The sequence below is a fragment of the Neolamprologus brichardi genome, chromosome 7 (assembly GCF_056152115.1).
Source record: "Neolamprologus brichardi isolate AB-2024 chromosome 7, ASM5615211v1, whole genome shotgun sequence".
NCBI lineage: Eukaryota > Metazoa > Chordata > Actinopteri > Cichliformes > Cichlidae > Neolamprologus > Neolamprologus brichardi.
This window is the reverse complement of record NC_142110.1, coordinates 48,299,830-48,320,049: the sequence shown is the minus strand read 5'-3', so window position 1 is coordinate 48,320,049 and position 20,220 is coordinate 48,299,830. Positions and strand designations below refer to the sequence as shown.

Sequence of the window (20,220 nt, the reverse complement as noted above, 5' to 3'; positions counted from 1 at the left end):
TTGAGTTCCATGCAATGTTGGACCCGCCAGGTTCTTTAGCCGATGGTGGATGCTTCAAGTACTTCACTGCAAGTGGACCATTGGAGAGCTAGTGAGTTGCAAAACTCTCTGTGACAGCGGTGGATATAGTGATGTCAAAATCAGTTCAAAAGTTATCCATTTGACATGCTCCAGCTTTGAGCTACAATAAAGACTGTGAGCTTCCAAAATCTACCCCCCCCCCCCCCCCCCAAAAAAAAAAACAAACAAAAAAAACAAAAACCCCACATCTAATAACCTGTGTCAGATATACTTTTAAAGTATCCGTTTTGGATTATTAAATAGAGTATTAGCTCCCATGACTGACTAACTAATAAGTACACTGGTGGGTTCAACCGAATAAATCAGGCATAATCCATCTGTGGTTTTTCAGGTTATATCTATTCACACCTATACATATTTCCACTAAATCAGGATGATACTGCCAAACTAATGGAACCTTTAACATTCAAAAGAGAAAAAAAACTGCCCACAAGGTACCTTAAATATTAAGTAACCTTAGCTGACCTGACCAAAGATGGTTTGAGGCAAAATTTTAGCAGCTATGTTACCAGCTTCAATGCACAGTTCATGTTTATATTTATTGAATCTCAGCAGTAAAAATGTATGTGAAGGAGACAGAAAGACAGAGCAAGCTGTGCTAAGATGAATGCTGATGTAGAAGAATACATAATGACCTGAGGAGGATTTGTTGCATTTTTATGTTAAGAATTGTAGACGGCTTGTAAGACCTCTCAAAAGTCTTTGTTTTGAAATTTGACTGCAGATTCTACCTATTACTCTGCACTACATTTTGCAGTGCTGGAGATATCCTCATGAAGTGAGGTACAAGCTGATATAATTTTGATGTAATATCTAACGCAGTAGAATAGAGCGCTTTTGGCTAAGCCTTTGGTCTAAGGAAATATGATCTTATGTCATGCGTTTGCTGACCATATGTTGTCAGAATACACCACTCACCAGCACCATAGCAAGGATTTTAGAATGATGCCAGAGATTCCCTAGTTTAACACCAACATGCCTATACAAATTTGATGTAGCCCCCACAGTGTTATTATAGAATATAAGCCCTAACTGTCTGTTAAAGCCACTACATTGAGCAGCCGTGACCTTATCAGTCATTAATGAAGTGAATTTATACGTTTAATACAGTGTTTGCATTAATGAATTCAGCAGCCATGACACCTGCCACTTTGAGTTAACATTATTACCTGACACACATGGCCACAGATCTACTGAGCAGGTTTCGCAGCCATCGACAGAACAACAGAATCTCCCCTGCTGCTTTTCAGAACCATGGACAGTAACCAGAACTTCACTTCAGTTGTGTTTCAGCACCTGGGACAGAAGAGCAAATTTTGCTCCACAAAAATGTGTGCATAAATTGCCAAGGTTTCGCTTCCAATGCAACGTGAAACGGGGTCCACAGAGCTATGCTGAATTTTTATGAAGATGAGTTTCTCAGCAAGTCATCATAAGTTCACATTAACACAGACATACAGTCACGTTGTTTTTTTATGTAAAGAACACAGCCTACACGTGGTATTGTATGACACCTTCTGCGCAACTCAACGCCTTCTCACTTTGTTGCGCTTTCAGTTGTCTCAAAAAAACAAAACAAAAACTCCAACAAAAATCCTTGTATGCTTAATAAGCCTGTGTCCTTCTGAGCCCACACCGTACCCAAATGTTGACACCTTAATGAGCAATGACCAGGCTATTTATGGGTTTCATCCTGTAGCCTCGGTGTAAAGAATTAGCATACCTATCAGCTGAAAAAAGTCACGACGCGGCTTCTTATCCTCATCCACCCTCAGTTACCTCGCCTTCCGCCTCATACAGTCCAGACCCACCCCTCACTGCCTGCCATGACCGTCCTCTACAATACGAGACTGTATTCTTTGTACCTCCCCTTTCTCGCCCTCCGTCTGTGGATCCCAGCCTCCCTTCCTAGATATCCATCCACACCTCTCTACCCGCAAACGGCTCCTAGTGTGACAAAAAAAGAGAGCAGAACTGTTTCAAACACGTCGACATAAATCCCACTTCTACAGCTCCCTTTTCTCCTTTCCCTCCTGACGGACTTCATTACTTTATTCATCTGCGCGCCAATGCCCGAGACCACGCAGAAACGGAGGATTTTTTTCCCTTGAGCATGAAAAGGATTGCCAAATCATCCGCAATCCAACATCACCGACTGAGCCACCAGCATGAGCACTGGATACATATGCTCCAGCAGAAGTTGTTGGCGAGAGAACTAAGAAATCTTGGACCACAAATACAGCTAAGAGGGGAGAGTCAGTTTTAGGTAAGTACGGTATATGCTGGCTTAGACCTCTAACATAATGTGAAGATATCTTATGTATATTTTTTCCTGTCTATCACTAACCACGAGGAAGTGGTCTGGTAGGCAGGGCTATATTGTGGCACAATTATGGCGATGTTGCGTGGTCAGCATGTAACTAGGGTGGCCGGTGGTGTCCTTTTCAGGATGGAGGTAATTTTCCCCCTTTTCTTTCTCACGGCGAAGCTACCTTTCAAGCTCCGCCCGGACTATATGTCGACGTAGCTCTTCCGAGGGTATTAAAATTGATACAATTTGCCGTATAAAGCCTTCATTTTAGACCACCAGGCAAATGACTTATTCTCACAAATTGCATGCGTTCGCATGCGTTCTCGCTGCACGTTGTGAGGCAGCATCTTCCCCAGGTGATGCTGCAGAAGTGCGGATGTAAAAGGAGCACGAAACACTGAGGGAATCAATGATCTCAGTTTTCGGGGTTGGCACATTACGCAGACCTGTTTCAGTGAGTGGCAGTCCGGGGGGCAACATTCAGAGTAGGGGTGTAAATCAGGCCTGCAGTAGTCAGCGTCAACATTTGTACTCAAGCTTCTTTTTCTCTCTCTTTGGAGTCCAGATCTAGCGATGATTAGTTCTCTCTGAAAGCTGCATTTGCTCTTAACTTTAAATGAGAGTCACCATATTTATTAAAAAAAATAATAATGATGATAATAATAAAGAGTAAATCAATCGCGTCCATTCTTTGTGTTATTACTAGCGTTTTTATTTGCATGTTATTAATAATTATGAATATTTCCCCATTGTTTCGTCTCACTGCCTGATATGAGACGGATCAGTGTTTGTGCGCGCCCGCTGGCCCGTCCTGTACGTAGCGTTGGACGCATCAGGGTGCGCGTACATGAGAGCAAGCACGTACGTGTTTGTTTTGTTGTAAGTGTGCGCGCGCGCGTGTCACCAGTGAGGCAAAGTTGCCGTTCCGTGTTCCCTCAAGTTGCTTTGATTGCTGTTCCACCGGCTAACTGCGAGGGGAGCTCATGCTCTTTTACACTATAGGTGTCATTGTGTGGCTAAAGGCAAGATTACTGTGTGTGATACTGATACCAAGTCTATGAAATTAGAGGAGCAGCTTCTGTTTGAAATTAGTCCGGAAACATTTATCTGCAATTCCACGGCTGCCACTGCAAATTTTGCTTTGTTTGTCAATGTTTCTTTTTGAAATGCTAGCCAAAGTAGCTTTAAGGAACTTTAAAAAAAGAAAACAGAAAAAAACCCGCAGTTGCAGTTATAATTACCAGGCTGAGAGTGCAAAGCATTAGTTTCATAATACTGAAGTCACACATATGAGTAATGAACATTGCAGGATCTCAGTCTATACTGCACAATCAAGCCTTTGATGAGCATGCTAGAAAAGGGTCTGTGTGGCACCCCACTGTAACTAACCCAGCATACTGAATTTGAAATGTAAGTTGAGCTTTATTTATTAATTTTTTTCTTAAATGAGCATTACGCTAAAAGCAAGTGCTTTAACTCTGTGATATTGTTCTGCCTTCTCCTCTGCATGTACAGTAGAGAAAATTGCACTGGCAGCGGAAATTGCAGAAGAAAAGCTCCCTCATTCCGAATGCTTCATTCAATCTGGTGGCCTTTTCAATGGCAAAATGCTGGCAACATGTAATCATATTCAGAGGGAAAGCATTCTAAATCACGCTGCCAAAATGAAAATGCCTGCAGTGGCTTAAAGCTATATTTGTGTCGTGGCTTTAGATGACCCAATGTTGATAATGCTTTCAAGGACTGAAAAGAGAACATTCAGCAGCAGAGGTCCTTTTACAGAGCTTGGCAGTGCAACTTACTGATAAATTGTCTGCAAATCATGTGACTGTGATTCTAAAAGACAAGGAAATAAACACCCATGAACATAATTAGGAGGAAATGATGACAGACTTAATACATTGACCATATGTGCACAGCATTTCTTTATCACTCTGTGTAAAGATAAGGATATTACTTTTCCAACTGTCTGTGTGCTGGATAGAGAACAGTACCAGTCTTGTACTGGCACCAGCTCTCTCCTGCTCTTCCTCTCTGTGTATCTCTCTCTTTGTATTCTTGTATTGGCACAGCATTGTTTTTATGTGGGTGCTGGCTGCAGCTGTAGTGACCAGAAGGCTGCCTCCTAAGAGGTTTGGAGGAAAAGAAAATCTGTTTTTATCAGAAACAAACAACAGGGTCACACAATGACATGTGACAAACTCTACCAGAAATCCTGGCACGTTTACAGTATTTTGGAAACGCAGCTGATCTCCACTGAGGGTTTTCTGACCTGTGTGCTGGTGCTATCAGTCCCAAAAGTACATGGGTCTAAACATGCTTTTCTTATAATGCAGTGTTCAAAAAGCCGTTCGCAGCCACAGGCTCATAATTAAAGATGATTACTAGTGCTTATTCTTGCATGTCATGAAATATTAATGCTTAGGAGGATTTCACAGTTTCAGAAGGAATTTTTACTTTACTTATTGGATGGCTATTAAAGACAATGTTTATCTCAACGTTTGCATGGAGTGACACAAACCTGCAAAGAAGGTCTCCATAATTTTGTGAAGAACAATATGGGTGTTGTGCAAAGCCTCAGGGGAGCACCATAACAGTGACAGTTTTATTTTTATAAACTATTTAGGCATTCAGTACACGTAATTCTTCAACTAAGTAAAGTGGCCTGTCTCTGGTTTCTCTCTATCTCCTTCTTGCTTTATTCACAGCATGGGGCCAGAGTCTGAATAGCTGCGACTGAACACAAATACCATTTTATGTTGCATTCAAGAATTAAATAATACATCAAAACCTCAAAAGCAAACAGAAAACATTATTTATTAAATTAATGTAAGTCTAATGTGGCTTGCTTTTCTGACTGATATATATATATATATATATATATATATATATATATATATATATATATATAGGTAGATAGATAGATAGATAGATATACCAAAGAGTATCTTGATTGCATAAAATTTTGAAAGAAAGAAATTGGGTGATGAGCAAAAAAAAGGGGAATCATCATCCTTTGATTTAATTCACTAGTTAACGTGTACTGATTGTGCTCTTTTAAAACTTTTAGAAATTAGTGTTGGCAGCATATAAAATCATTTTAACCTATTTTTAAAATTTTTTTTTTGTACTAAAATGAACAACAGACCTGAAGCAAATTACCTGCTTTCATTCATATAAATTCTGAAAAGATATCTTAATCAGCCGCTGTGCACAAGCATCATTGAATAGTAATGCTAATTAACCTCATTCACCAAGCAAGGAATTTGACAAATCCAATGCGATACAATTTTTATGCACTGAGGGAAGAGGAGGCTCCACATTGACTTTGGTCTGGGTGTAGCTGCTGCTACTGGTTGTTGCTGTAGCTGGTGAAGCTGCCTTATAAAACATTTATTAGACCAACTATATTGACATATACTAATTCGGAAACATTCACACTCAAAGCCCCAAGTACCAAAAACTAAAGTTGTCATTATCCTAATGCAAACAAGTGAGCCTACCATTTTTAGATGATATTGCATGTGGATGGTTGAAGCGTCTTCTTTTAACGCTGGTGTCATTTAGTTTAGAGCCAAGTCTGAATAAACATTTAGGAAACATAAACACTAAAGAAGTTGGGGTTATCTGGGTATATTTCATTGTGTAAAGTTGCAGAATAAAGGATCCACTCTAAAGGCTGCTAATGAAGCATTTGTTTCCCAGCCACTTATAATTTAGTAGATATAGCCAATTGCCCAGCTGAGCAGCTCTAACAATCATTACAGATCAATTCTATTTGCACAAGCTGCTTTCACAAAAAAAAGATGTCTCACTCTCTGCAGATCACCTGTGGAATGCTAGCATGGATGGCATAAAAATCACTATAACAGTTTTTCTCATATACTTGCTCCCAGTGCTTTTGCCTTCAAAAGTGCAAAAGTGGCCTTTTCACATTGGGTTAACACACTCTCACTCCTCTGCACACCATGCATCTTGACCTAGCACTTGGTGTTTGCCAAGTAGGAGACACTAGATAGAAAAGTGATGCTAAATTGAGCCTCCGCAACCCTGACCCGTGTGTCATTAAACACTGCCAGGAAGCTTAGTTATTACTCCCTAAAATATGATAACTCGGACAACACAGTAATAACTACAGTAATTTATTTTGCCTGACATTGCCTTGGTCTTTGCTGGCTTGGTGACAGCGGTGTTGTACATCTACTTGATTTTTTTGTGGAGAAGGAGAAAGATGTTTTGATTTGCAGAGGTCTGCACTGGTCGACGATTATACATAGAGCCTTTAACTTAATTTGCTTCACTCCAGCCTCCCATGTTACCGCTGCTATATAATTCGATCTGCTCTTGTCTAGAAGATGTGTCTGAGGTATTTTGCAAAATGCAAACCTCCCAGTATAGCTTCTGGGTCTGGTTTGTATAGCAATAATGTGCAGTTCTGGCCAGTAATTGGCAGTTTTGTTTTGTTGCTGAGATTTTCCTCTTCACTTGCAAATCCTTGGTAAATTTGTGGGCAGCAACATAACTGTGCAGCCATTTGCTGTTAAGTGTGTTCCATAATTGAGTTTGGTGTGGCATATGTTCTCTATCGGTATGTTGACGCGTCATATGTGTTTACGTACGTGCTTACCTACAAAAGTTATTGTTTTTCAGCTCTCAGGTGTATACTAGCCACATCTGATAACTAAATAAAGCTGCATTAATAAATACTTTTAATATCAAGAATGGATTGAGTTACCTGTACTTTATAACACAAAACCATTAGGCATAGAGAATTACTGTCCATCTCGTATCTCCTCAGCTTAATATGGTTCACTGTTTTGTTTGCAGCTTAATATTCTTTTTTCCTATTAAGCAGCCTACTTTTTGATTAAAAAAAAAGCACTTAAATACTTGCATTGAAAGGTACCTGAAGTATAGGTTTTGGTGAAATCTCCATATCCCCCTGATAGCTTGTCACTACCTGGGTTAAAACCAAATTTTCACATATTGGGAAAACCAAAACAAATTAATGCCTAAAAGATGGGAGTCTCTTTATACCATGGGAAGGGAACAGAAGCAACTACTTAAACTATTAAATATAAATTATACTTGGATGTTCCATCAGGTATCCACATTACTTGTTTGGATGATGTGAGTCATTGCATGCATGCAGATATAACTTGTGTGTCACACCTTCAGCAAAACAATGCTGATATTTTAACTACAAATCAAATGTATTGTGATTTTGTCTTTCACAATTGATTCTGGGAAAGCTTATAATGCAGATTTCAACATCTTGAGAAAATTGAACCCATGTTGAAAAAGCAATCAGTGTGACCTTTGTGTGACTCATTTGTAACTGTCACTACTAACTTTTAAAGGACTGAGCAGGTCAGATTTGATTGACCATAAACTTACAAAAAGATTCTTAGTCATTTTGAAGTGTGTCACAGCTGCTTGCCTGACTACTTGTATTTTCGCCCATGAAAAATTATCACAAAAGGCTAAAGTCACCCAAAGAACCTTCAGTTTTCCTTCCATAAATAACTAATTCACATTCTAGTTCACATTCACATGGATAAACAAACATACAATTTCAATTGTTCCACTGAATTGCCTATCAACGTAAAAGTCATAATTTAAATGTGAACAATCACGGGAAGATAATCTTTCTGAAAAAAAAAAATGTTAATTGGAACTCACACAGAGAAGGTTTTAATCTTTTTCATCCTTCCTTGTGCTGACTAACAAGTGTAAAGTACTCCCTACTGGAGCACTTTAGGTACCCCCCTAATTATTTCTTAAGAAGATAAAAAATATTTCAAACAAGCATTTCAAATTCTCTGGCATTTATCACGTGAAGCTTGAATTGAGATTAGAAGCTGCCATTCTCAGTAGATTTACCATGGCCCAATTATGAAAAATTAAACAGTGGGGGCTTTTTTGGAGAGAGAGTGGAGTCATGGACTGACCCATGACCTTTGTGATGCTGGTGAGTCAATGTGCTGTTGGCCCATGCCAGAAGATCGCAGCATCACTGATATATATTTCAGCCCTGGGCAGTGGCAACCTACACACAAACAGATCGCTGATCAGAGGGTAATATTGAAAATGAGGTGCAAACAGATTTTTTTATATTCTTTTCTAGCTATGCCTTTCCTACATAAATATACTGGTTCGGCATTTGTGTTTGTTTTCATACTTAAACAATGACTCAAGAATTTTGAACAACTGAAATATAAAATCAAAGGTCTATTTATTCACTAACGAAAATATGCTTGGTGTAAACTCAATGTTTACTGTTCAATTAAATTTCATATGACTGCTTGTTACGACCAAGATGTGCAGATGAGCATCTCTGAATGCACAAAACCTTGGGTACAGCAGTGGAGGACTACACCAAGTGCCTCTCTTGTCAGCTAAGAACAGGAAACTGAGGCTATAGTTTGCACAGGCTCATCAAAATTGAACAATTGAAGTCTGGAAAAACATTGCCTGGTCTGATGAACCTTGATTGCTACTGCAACATTTGGATGATAGGGTCAGAATTTGGCATGAACAACATGAAAGCATGGATCCATCTTGCCTTGTATCAACAGTTCAGGGTGCTGCTGGCGGTGTTATGATGTGGGAAATATTTTCTCAGCACACTTTGGACCCCTTAGTACAAAATGACCATTTAAATGCCACAAAGCGTGTTGTTGCTGATCATGTCCATCCCTTCATGACCATAGTGCACCAGTTAGACTGCTCCAATCATCCCAAACATTTTTTTTAACATGACAGTGAGCTCAGCTTAATCAAATAGCCTCCACAGTTACCAGATCTCAATCTAATGGAGCTCCTATAGGAAGTGGCTGAATGGGAGATTCATATATGGATGTGTAGCTAACAAGTCTGTCGCAAATGTGTGATGCTGTTGTATCAACATGGACCAAAATCTCAGAGAAATGTTTTCAGGACGTTGTTGAATCTATGGCAGATGAATTCAGGCAGTTCTGAATGCAAAGGGACTCCAGTGCAGTACTAGTAAGGTGTATCTAATGATGTGGCCGGTAGGTGCAATAACAGCATTAGTGTGTATCCCCTTAAATGTAAGTCATTAAACAACATGAGAATATTTAGTTGGATAACACAGCTTTCATTTTCCTCAACAACTCTGAGCTGTAAAAGGCGTTGGGCTACTCCAGAAGTAGCACATGAAATGACCTGACGCAGCATTTTCACAAAAGTACCGACCTATAGATTTTTTTTTATATAGCTGCCCTTGCCTTGCCTGTGACAGAATTTGTGTGCGTGTGTGTGCGTGTGTGTGTGCACATTAAGCATCTTTTTGAATTCCTGAGGCCCAAAATCAGGTATAACAGCAGACATGTATATTAATTAGAATTCTAAACATAGAAGCTCTGTGTACACTAATGTCAATCTTACATGTCCCAATGCATACATTTGCATTCCTGGCATGAGAGCTTGACTGCCTAAGCACCACTTCCTGTCACATTTAGCTTGGGAAACATTGATTGACTGCAGACTTATGCATATTTGTTATCATTTGACATCGCCTTTAAGGCATTTTCTCTGTTAGCTCTTGCAACCTCATATCTTTAACTGGCATTCTTACATTTGGTCGGCCTTATTTTACTTTTATTACTCATGGAATTCTTATATTTAATTTACTGGATGCATTCATTTAAAATAAATAAATATCTAATTCCTATAATGACCTGTCTTTTCCGATGACTACTTATGTTTTAGAGGCAAATTTGCACCTGAAGGCTGCAATATTGTTGTGGATTATTAAATATGAACCAGTTTTGCCCCAAGATGGAGAATATGATTAAAAGCTAGTAAATAAAATATGCCATTTTCAAGGCCTCTATATGTTGGTGGTATTGCTTGGCCAGAAGCCCTTCCAGAAGTTTCACCTGGAGCTCGGCAGCCAGTTTGGATCGAATCCAGGTGGTTATTTGATGCCTGTATATAAATGAATGGGAAACGAAAAGCTATAACTTAGTGGTCACTGGGACTTAAAAACAACATATACAGAATTGCCATTAAAATCCAGTACGGTTGAGGTGTAAAATTTTTCAACACAGCTTTTAAAACCTGTGAGACTACATCTGATGTAGTAACTGCCACATCAGATTTTCAATTTTAACGGTTGATTAGGTCTTTGAGGGCAGTGGTAGTACAACAATCATCTTCATTTCCCTGACATATTTCAGGATTCTTTGTGTCTGTGTTTTTTTTTTTGTTTTTTTTTAAAGATTACTGTGTACACCCAACATGCCATGTAACCATGGCATTGAAATGCATACATTTACAGACAGCAAGTGAAACCTGCTAAATTGAATGCATGTTTTGGAATTTATAAATTGGGGACTAGCTGCAGGGCATCATTCTGCTAAACAGGCAGTGTGTGCCTAGATGCTCTTAAGTAGGGCTGTGCAATATGACCAAAATCTCATATCTCGATATAAGAATTCTAATTCTAATTAATATAGCCACTACAGTGACCATAGAAAACAATGAAAAAATATTGCCGTAAACAGTTTATTTTGCGACACCACGAAACAAACGATAGTGTAAAATGAAATGATAGACGTTTCTATATTGTCATCCGATCTATATCGTTATATCGAACAGCCCTACTCTTAAGGCTGCTTGATACACTTCAGTTAACAAGCTAACAAGTAATTGTGAAGATGGCTTGAGATGCAAATAGTTGTAACAGTACCATCGGTTGGTTATGTCATACCTCGCCCTATACTTCCCACCTTTGCTCTTTTTACCCCTCCAAGCTACACAGTGTTCCTACTTATCATACACAGGAATTACATAGTGAGTCAGTTTTCAAAATTAAAGACCTTGTTCATATTAAATGCTCTGCTTTTAAAATGCTTCCAGTGACATTTAAAAGTTGTAGAAGGGACGGAATAAAAATGGACAAGAAATGCACTGGGGTTAAAAGGCAAAAAGCTGTACCTTTTTTCTTTTTTTAAAAAAAAAATGCTTAGCTTTTTAATGACATTTTACATTTGAAATCGAATGAACTGGGATTAAACATCTTATAAAAGCAAGTTCTAAAAATGATCCCTACTGAATCCCAAATGCAGTGCCTGCTGAAGAAGAAGCAAAGAGGCAGATGTTGAGAAAGTATCTTAAACCAACACAGTTTCTCAAGAAAAAGTCTTCCACTCAGAAACAACCTTTTGATTTGGCCGTATTTGTAAAACGCATAAATCTAACAACTTAATTTTATTCCCTAACAAAAAGTCACTGTTCATTTTGAGACACGGTGGAGTGCCTCTTTCTTCAACAATTATTGAAAAAGTATTATTTTCCAGCTCGGCTTGCTCTCAACTGGTCAGATACTGCCTCTTGATCAGGAGCCATTGGTGTCACATTTAAGCTTAATGTGCGCCCTCTTAGAATAATTATCATTGGTGCTCCGTCACCATAGAAACAAGGACAACAGTTGAGAAGCTTGTTACACTTGGGAAAAGTGTTAATGTTAAGACAAAAAAGCTGTATTTCAGTCTAAACCATGATGTTTTCCAAATCCTTAAAGTAAACTTGTTTCTTATACCTAACCAAAAAAACTCTAGAAAGGTAGCCAATGGATTCAAATGATGATGAGGTTTCCTGACCATAAATCATTATGTGACAAGTGTCAATCAGACATACAACCAGCTGTGTTATTAATGCTTTTTTTTGTGTGTTATTTTTTTGTTGTTTTCTTTCTAATCCCTCAATCCAAAGATTAATCTATAAAAGCACCCACATTTTGCAGGACAAACAGTTAGGTCAATTGTCAGCATGGTTTCTGGAAAGGAGGATGAAGCATCTGGGTATCTAAATGTAGAAAGGGAAGTGTCGCCAGAGAACTAGAGATAATAAACAGATGTTGAATATAATTAACTGCAAACTTTGTAGGATACGTTTATGGGACACACTGGGGAGTTGTTCAGATGTATTCTTTTATGTTTTAAGCTCTATGCTTAGTAATTTTGGTATTTCCTTCTGACCATGAAAGTCCTTAGCGCTGAGGTCAAAGGTTTATACTCTGCGGCAGCAACTGCTCTTTTCACTGTCATATATTCCCCAGATCCATTGCACAGTTTTTCACATGGCATAAAATCGATAGCAATGAAGAGGGTCAGTGCAAGAGAAAGGGAGGCATCCTTTAAAATGCCAGAGTACTTATAGTTCACACTTTACTCTCTTTTGATGCATGTAAATGAAAGTAAATCACATCATTTATCATTAACATCATTATGCTGCCAAACAATTCAGGGTTAGTCAGCCGTATTGTTTCCTAACATACAAGTTACCAGTCAGATCTGGGGCACTTGGAAGTTCAAATGCCTGGTTCCATATCGCTAATTAACCTCCCACATCTAATTATCTTATTCAGCGATTCATGTAGGTCTTGATCACTCCTCCCTGTCCTAAGCTTAAAGTGGCACAGATGAATATCAAATTAAGCTGTATATCACAGTGAAATGAGGTGGCCCTTCAGACTGACGATCAGTCTAATAAAGCCCATACACCTATTAAGTGAGCCTGATTTTGCCTAACTAAGCTACTCGGGATAAAGCTTTGTGGCACATGTATATCATTACTACAGGAAAAATGTTTAATCTCCAGAGTCTTATTACCACCTGGTTCCTTGCCTGTTAAAATAAATATTCAAATTACTATACAATACTACTAGAAAGCAAAACACTGTCACTGCAGAAAAGGCTTTGCTTTCCACCAATTCTATTAGGATTGCTAACAAACAATGGCAAAGGGTTGCAACTGGGGAATCCATCACAACTGTCTGGTGGTGGGGTGAGACCCAGCCATCTGGCCTTTTCTTTATTCTTTTACCACTTGTTCCAGCGACTGTCACTTACAATGCACATGTGTGGTGTTTAGTAAATGGGAATGCTTGATCTGTGGTGCATTCATCATTCTCTGTAGGTTATAACCCTGTCAGAGATTAAAGGAAAATGTGCTGTATGGCAGCTTACCTGTGTTTGGTCGAGAGCGTAGTGTGGTATATTCTCCCAGGCTGTAGACTGCTGCATTGTATTTTGGCTGCAGCTGTTTTAGTCCAGCACTGTGTGTCCCACTTCAAAGAAATGATGATTGGAGGCTGAATAAAAGCTCCAAGTCAGTCAATTGGCTCTGAATTGCCTGAACTTAACTGCAATATCAGCAGTGCAAAAAAGTGGCTGGCGTGGTCAAGTTTTTCTCGGTTTAACTTGCTCAGCCCCTCACATTGACATCAGGGCCAGGTGGATAGGGAGGAAGTGGAAGGAGAGGAGGCTGTGTGCTCGATTTATCAGTAATTATGGAGTGCTATTTTCTCTGTCTCCCATCTATGTCTGCCCTGGGAAGCAGTAGCCATTCTTTAATCTTGACACCCAGTGATCATGTAACACAAGGAAGTGCCTATTAGAGGTGGAGAGAAATTGAAGGGGACCTCTCACCTGATTTTAGGGGTGTTTGGGGTGACAGAAAAGGTGAGTATAGGGATACATGAGTAAGAGGAAGGGAAAGAGGCTCTGACATGAGATGGAGGCTGAAGTAGTGTCGACAATATACAGAACTGGCTTTTAAAACTTCAGAGAATTTGTGCAGAAGTGAAGCTGTATATATATGTATATTTGTGTGTGTGTAAGAGAGAGGTTGGGAAAGGATGTGAAAAATGTGAACTGTAGTGGTTAAGTAGAGCAGGTCTTTGTGCTGTTACCTCTGGGCTTGCTTTACACTGAGTCAAACACAGTCTAGACAATGTTGGAAGTAATTATACTTTGCTTTGGGATGATTGTGTATCAGATAACATAATCAGGTGATGGCGATCCAGACAAGACTAAATGCTGTATTTGATCTGAGTTCAAGTCTACACCTGGTAGACTGAACGCTTCAGTAAAACAAACACCATTTTCACATTCAGACCCAAGAAGCCAGACTGTACAGCTCATTTTTAAAAAAATGTTCCAGGATAATTGCTCTGGTATGTCGATCCATATGCAGGAAACAATACATCAAACCATACCCAATTTGATTATTTCTGAAACACTTCAGAGGGTGATACACTTACTGCCTTCTAGAAAAAAAATCAGAGACATTGGAAATACACATTGATTGAGTCTCTTACTATGAATAATTTGTCTCCTCAATTGAGTGCAGTGCTGCCGATGCTGTGCCAATCTGGCACCTCACTCCATTAACACTTCTCTCCTAATTGTGGAGTAACATGAAATGATCAATGCCAGCATTTTTTGGGGTCAGTATTAACATTTTCTTTAGACAGAGAAGACAGATATATAATAGTAAGTGTTTAAAATAAGAAAAAAAAAAATCGCAAATCCCAGATCATCACACTGTGGACCTATTTATTATGCTGAAATGCAATTTTAGCACAAAACCACTACAAAGTCCGACAAGCATGCCTGAGCCAGACAGGGGGAGTTGTGTGTGTGTGTGTGTGTGTGTTTATATTAAACAGTATCCTGACAGAGAGATGGTGCGTGATGTGCATTATAAATACTTAAGTACCTCATATGCTTAGCCTCTTTAAATATGAACATATTTTAATATAAATTCCCATCAAATCAGTGATGTATGTAATGCTACACTGATTATTTGGCAATTTATTTTCACAAACCTAAATTAACCTCAGAACCTATGTGGCTTTAGTTTTAGAGGTGATTTCAATAATTACAATAATTTTTCCTAAAGTAATCAAAGACAACAGAATTATTATTGATATGGGAACTTCAAATTTGTGTTACTTCATCATGCATCAGATGATCCATGTAGGTGTTTGTCTATGCTTTGTCATGAACCAGTGTGTGTTTCATTGATCCCGTTTTTATTTTGTATCACTGCTCACTCAACTACAAAATTACTATACACTCTGTACAGTGTGTGTGCCACAAAAAAAGGTTGAGTTTTAGGGGGCAAAAAAAGCACTTTTTTGTACCTACTTATGATCAAAAAGCAGAAAAATGCATACCATCCCCAAACAGCTCAGTGGTGTGTTGCTGATGGAGCTGATGTAGTTAATTTTAATGATGGAGAGGCCAGTCCAGGTGAAGCTTGCCTGTGCAGTATCCTCTCTGGTGCTTTTTGTGCTCTCAGCACACCAACAAGACAACAATGTAGGGCATGGAAGAGGCAACATGGCACATTCAAGTCACACTTGCGAGCAATAAAAGTGCAATCGTTGTAGTTTTTCCTGGACTGGAATCTGACTACACTAATCTGAATGTAACTCTTGAAAACAAATCACATTTGAAAGAAAAGTGGATTGTGACCTGTCAATGTATAATTGGGATTAGGTGAGATTTCACAAAATGTGCTTTTACTTTGATGCTTCCCCCCGTTCTTTGGTTCAGATGGTTCAGCAGGGAAGTCTTTCATCACTGTAATTGAGCTTAGCAAAAGTTTAATAAAGGAGACTACTTCATTTTTAATTCTTTCACCTCTAGGCTACTCTTTCATTCATTAGTACTCCTTCTAAGCCACACCTCTCAGCTGACATCCGTTCTTTTCCACCTCCCTCCATTATCCTATCAGTTTAAAATTCAAGAGGCAAACTCCTCTTAGTTCATCATCCAATCAAGCAAGCCTAAAATTCACTCCTTCTCTCTTACCCACATGGGAGCTAATCACTAATCAGTGTTCTCTTGATTAACATGTTCAACTATGAGGTCATTCCTTCCGAGTGACTACCATGTCCTCTTTTCCACTTTACCAAAACAAGCTTGCTTCTCCAGTCATAAGTTATACCAGACCCTTATACCACACACACACACACACACTGCAAAAACACAAACACAAAAAGCGCTCAATCGAAAAAGAGGGTTGCAAGAAAAATAAGCTTTTTTTTAATTGCAGACCATTTTTCTGCTACTGCGGAATTCACTTAGGCATGTTTTTCAAAAAAGCAAAGCATTTTTCAATAAAGCAAAATGTTTTCTCTGTAGCTGATGTCATAGATGTAGAAACATATACAGTTATGTCTTTTTAACTGTAAAAATAAATGACTGGGTATAGGGCTGGGCCATATCATATCGTTCACGGTAATACCGGTATAATGTTAGGCAATGATAAGAAAATGAAATATTGCGATAAAATATGTTTAAAACGTGCATGCGCAGGGCCTTTGTTTTCATACGCACATGGCAGAAAAAGCATGGCAGCGACGGAGAATGAGAAGGGTGAAAGCGAATTGTTGAATGAAACAGATGAACCAGAACTGGGTTGTAAAAATGGTGCAACTTCAGTGGTGTGGAACTATTTTAGCTTTTGTCCGTCAGATACACACCAAAGCACATTTTTTGGTAGAGCATGCTAGCGGGCCGTTGTTATTACCGAACCAATTTTATGTGGTACACGGCACTCAAAAATTTGTCAAAAAACGTTTTAGTACGACTTTGCTAAGCTACGAAGCCGTACCACTTGATTGTCGGAGCATTATGGCTATCGTAGTCAGCCTCGCGGAGTGATACGTATTGTGCTTCAACATAATATTAGCGTATGTGTGTGTATAACCTCTTTTTAAGTTTTGTGGATATTATACATGGTTATACTGAGGATATGTCGGCCAGTTTCCATTGGAAATGCCTTTTGGTTAAACTGTCAGCAAGGAATTTGCATTTGCACTGTTACATCTTTACATAGCTTTAATGCACATAAAAAAAGCTGCTTGTTTAAGTGAAAATACATTGATGTTTTTTTTTGCACTAATAAAGTTGTGGAGTTGTATTTTGTCTTGCTTCAATTATATCGTCGGTTATATTGTTACCTCAAATTTTCAAATATATATCGTGATAAATATTTTTGGCCATATTTCCCTGCCCTAACTGGGTATAAGATTGTCAGCAGAAAACATCATTGACGTTCCAACTAGCCTATTTTATGGTGTTATTGGAATGTTTTAGAAAAATCTACTGTATGAATGTAAAACCTACTTATCTGTAGAAAAGGTAGAGCACATTTTATAATTTTATTACTTGAATGAGAGCATCATCTACATTTACTAGTGCCTCGTTTGTGTCAGCTGACCTTCCTTCTCCTTTCTTCTATATATGCAAATATATTTTATGTGTCAATCCGTCTATTTTTAGATTTTGATCTCTATGAAAACATTTTTGATGCATTTATATAAAAACCTGTAATTTCAACCATCGCTAAAGAGAAGGCTGACTTTTCAATTTCTGTAGCCTTGATTTAATTATTATTAGCAGAGTTAAATCCTTTATACCCTATAGGGAAAGGATTACCTATATCTAAACCAACTCATTAAATATTAAATCGTGAAGAAGCACTTTCTGTGTTTTCTTAATGTAAACATTTGAAAAAGACCTCAGGAATTTACTCCTGTTCTTCTGAGGCTCATACCGCAATTTTGGCAAAAGAGGCCTGTTAATTATTCAGCAGCAAAAGGAAATGCTGTTATTGGCAATCATGCATTGAGGTGCATATAACAACAGCTGACTTGAATTGGTGTATAAAGCATGCATTTTACAAGGCTTGTGACAAAGTTTGCTTCTGTCTTGGAAAGGAAGGAGGTCAAAGAAGCAAAGGAGGATGGGAAAAATAAAACGCTAACCTTGTAGCGAAAGCCTCTGAGCTACGGCATAAAAAGAGGACAGCTTACGAGCGGAATATAGTGACAGTGGAAGAATTTCAAAGGCAAGAGGTCAAGAGCACTCTATTTTCAAACTTAACATGGGGAATAGGTACATTTTGGCTGCACTAACCCGTATCAAGGGCACATTTTTGCAAACGATAACCTCCCAAGAAGAGCAGACGAAGTATGGTGCGGAAAGAAAATTGCTTTTCTCAGCAAAATTCCACTATCCTTTTAGTCATATCAGTCCTGAAAATGTCTGCTCGGGATGCCTTTGTGCATGGGGATCTGCTGTATACACTGCATGACTGAGTGTGTGTATGTGATAAAGCATTTCCCAAAGCACTCCTTTCTTTCTTTCATTTTTGTAACCCCCCGCAAGTTCCCCAAACACATAATGTGACAACAAGTATCAGCACAGGTTGAAGCGGAGCAAAACTGAACCGTTATAAATACAGAAGCTGTATATCCTTTTAACCCCATTCGTACCAGTGATGTTCCCTTTCTGTTTATTGCTTCACGATATTCACATCTGCAAATGGAAATGTGCTGCAGTTATATCAAATATTTCAAGTCCGTTTCTTCACTTGAGCGCCCCTACTTTAGGACAGTGGCTATAAATACTCCCTGGGTCAAACGGTAAATCCGTCCAGTTCATCTGGAGGCTAGAATCCAACAAAAGCCATATATTATGTATGTTGATAGATTAATACAGTTCACTCAGCAGTGGGTAGGCTCGTTCTAACTGTGTGGGAGAACGAGCTTGGCACCGAGCAAAAATATCTTTAGAATGTTGATAATAGTACTGACCCAAGCCATGCATAATGTGGAACAGTTTAGCTTTGCAGTGCTTAGTCTGCAATGAATTGAGATGGGCTAACTTTTTTTTTTTAAATAAAATTTCACCATCTGCTCTACGTCTCTGCAGATTTTGCTGATTTATGGAACACAGTCTGTGTTTCCTCCTCCTTTTTCCCCCTTCCCTGACACAAATATATGGATTTGAATTAGAAACAATAGGACCGGTGACCGTCGCCTAAATGTCCCATTCCTTCTGCTGCTGAAGAGCAAGGCTGCCGGTCAGAGAGGGAACTCTTGCCAAAGTCTCGTGATTTACAATTTGTCGAATACTGAATTAGGAAGTCGACATCAAAATGGAAAGAAAATGAGGTCAATAAATTCAGAGATGGCATTGCATCAGAGTGCAGGGAGCAAATGGGGATTGCAAGAGCAAACAAAAATAACCCACTGCAGCTGGAGTAAACCTCTCTCCACATAATGCCAGTGGTCCATTCTCTTGAGAGGACAGCAGCTGTTATGTATTTCTCTCAGAAGAAGCTCCTCATAAAAAAAAAAAAGTATAAAAGGGGAATGTTGCTGTGAAAAGGTGAAACAGCATTAACTCTTAGAACTATGCTGGCAAAACATTTTCTTCTCTTTCTTTTTTTTTGTTGCAAACTTGATATATGGACATCTGTAAGTAGAAAAAGACAGTTTTAGGAGGTTAAGGTGGGGTGGTGGGACTAAGAGTGAAACACATCATTCTGTCTGAGCTTAATCTTTTGCTAGAGCTGATAAGGACCACAGTGATAAAGTATATAGAAAACATTACTTTTCCTGCCAGAGTCCTGTAGCACACATATTGAAATGGGATGAGGAAATCATGCTCTCACCTTGATAAGATGATACTTCCTCACATATGTCTTTCTAAAATAAAATGCAGTTCTGCGATCCAATTGCAGTCTCACAGTTGCCTCGCAACAACACTTCTTCGCACCCTACCCTCATAGTGTGATTTGGGAAAAAAAATAATGTTACAGTCACTGGCAATTATGACAAATCAGTCACAGGACGGAGAAACAACGAAGGAGGATCAGCTGTTTAATTCGGTGAGACTTTACGGTCATTCTCTTCAAATAAATGCATAAATTAAATTGTTTCAGATTTTTGAGTAAAACAAATGTGTGCATACGTGAAAAAACAGTGAAGCACGATAGCAGGTTAGGTAGATTTACATTACTCTTATCTTAGAGCAGCTTATATCAGCTGATCTCAGATAAACAGCCTTCTAAGAGATTTTTTTCCTCCCTGCTCGTCCATTGCTTTGGTTTAGACCTTTTAGGGCTAGTCACTGGAAACCATACAGTGGATAACATCACTTGACATTTACATGCATGAGCACGGAAGGTCTGCAGTGCGAACAGTGTCATTTACA

At 38.8% G+C, this 20,220-nt stretch overlaps 1 protein-coding gene across 1 annotated transcript in view; it reads left to right on the top strand.

Annotated features, from left to right (window-relative positions):
- The first annotated feature begins 1,975 nt into the window (after positions 1-1,975).
- Positions 1,976-20,220, top strand: part of brinp1 (BMP/retinoic acid inducible neural specific 1) — a 108,491-nt gene continuing 90,246 nt past the window's right edge. The window contains exon 1 of the mRNA XM_087843754.1: positions 1,976-2,347. The gene's annotated coding sequence lies outside the window, so the exon portion shown is untranslated. The remainder of the gene's footprint in view (positions 2,348-20,220) is intronic.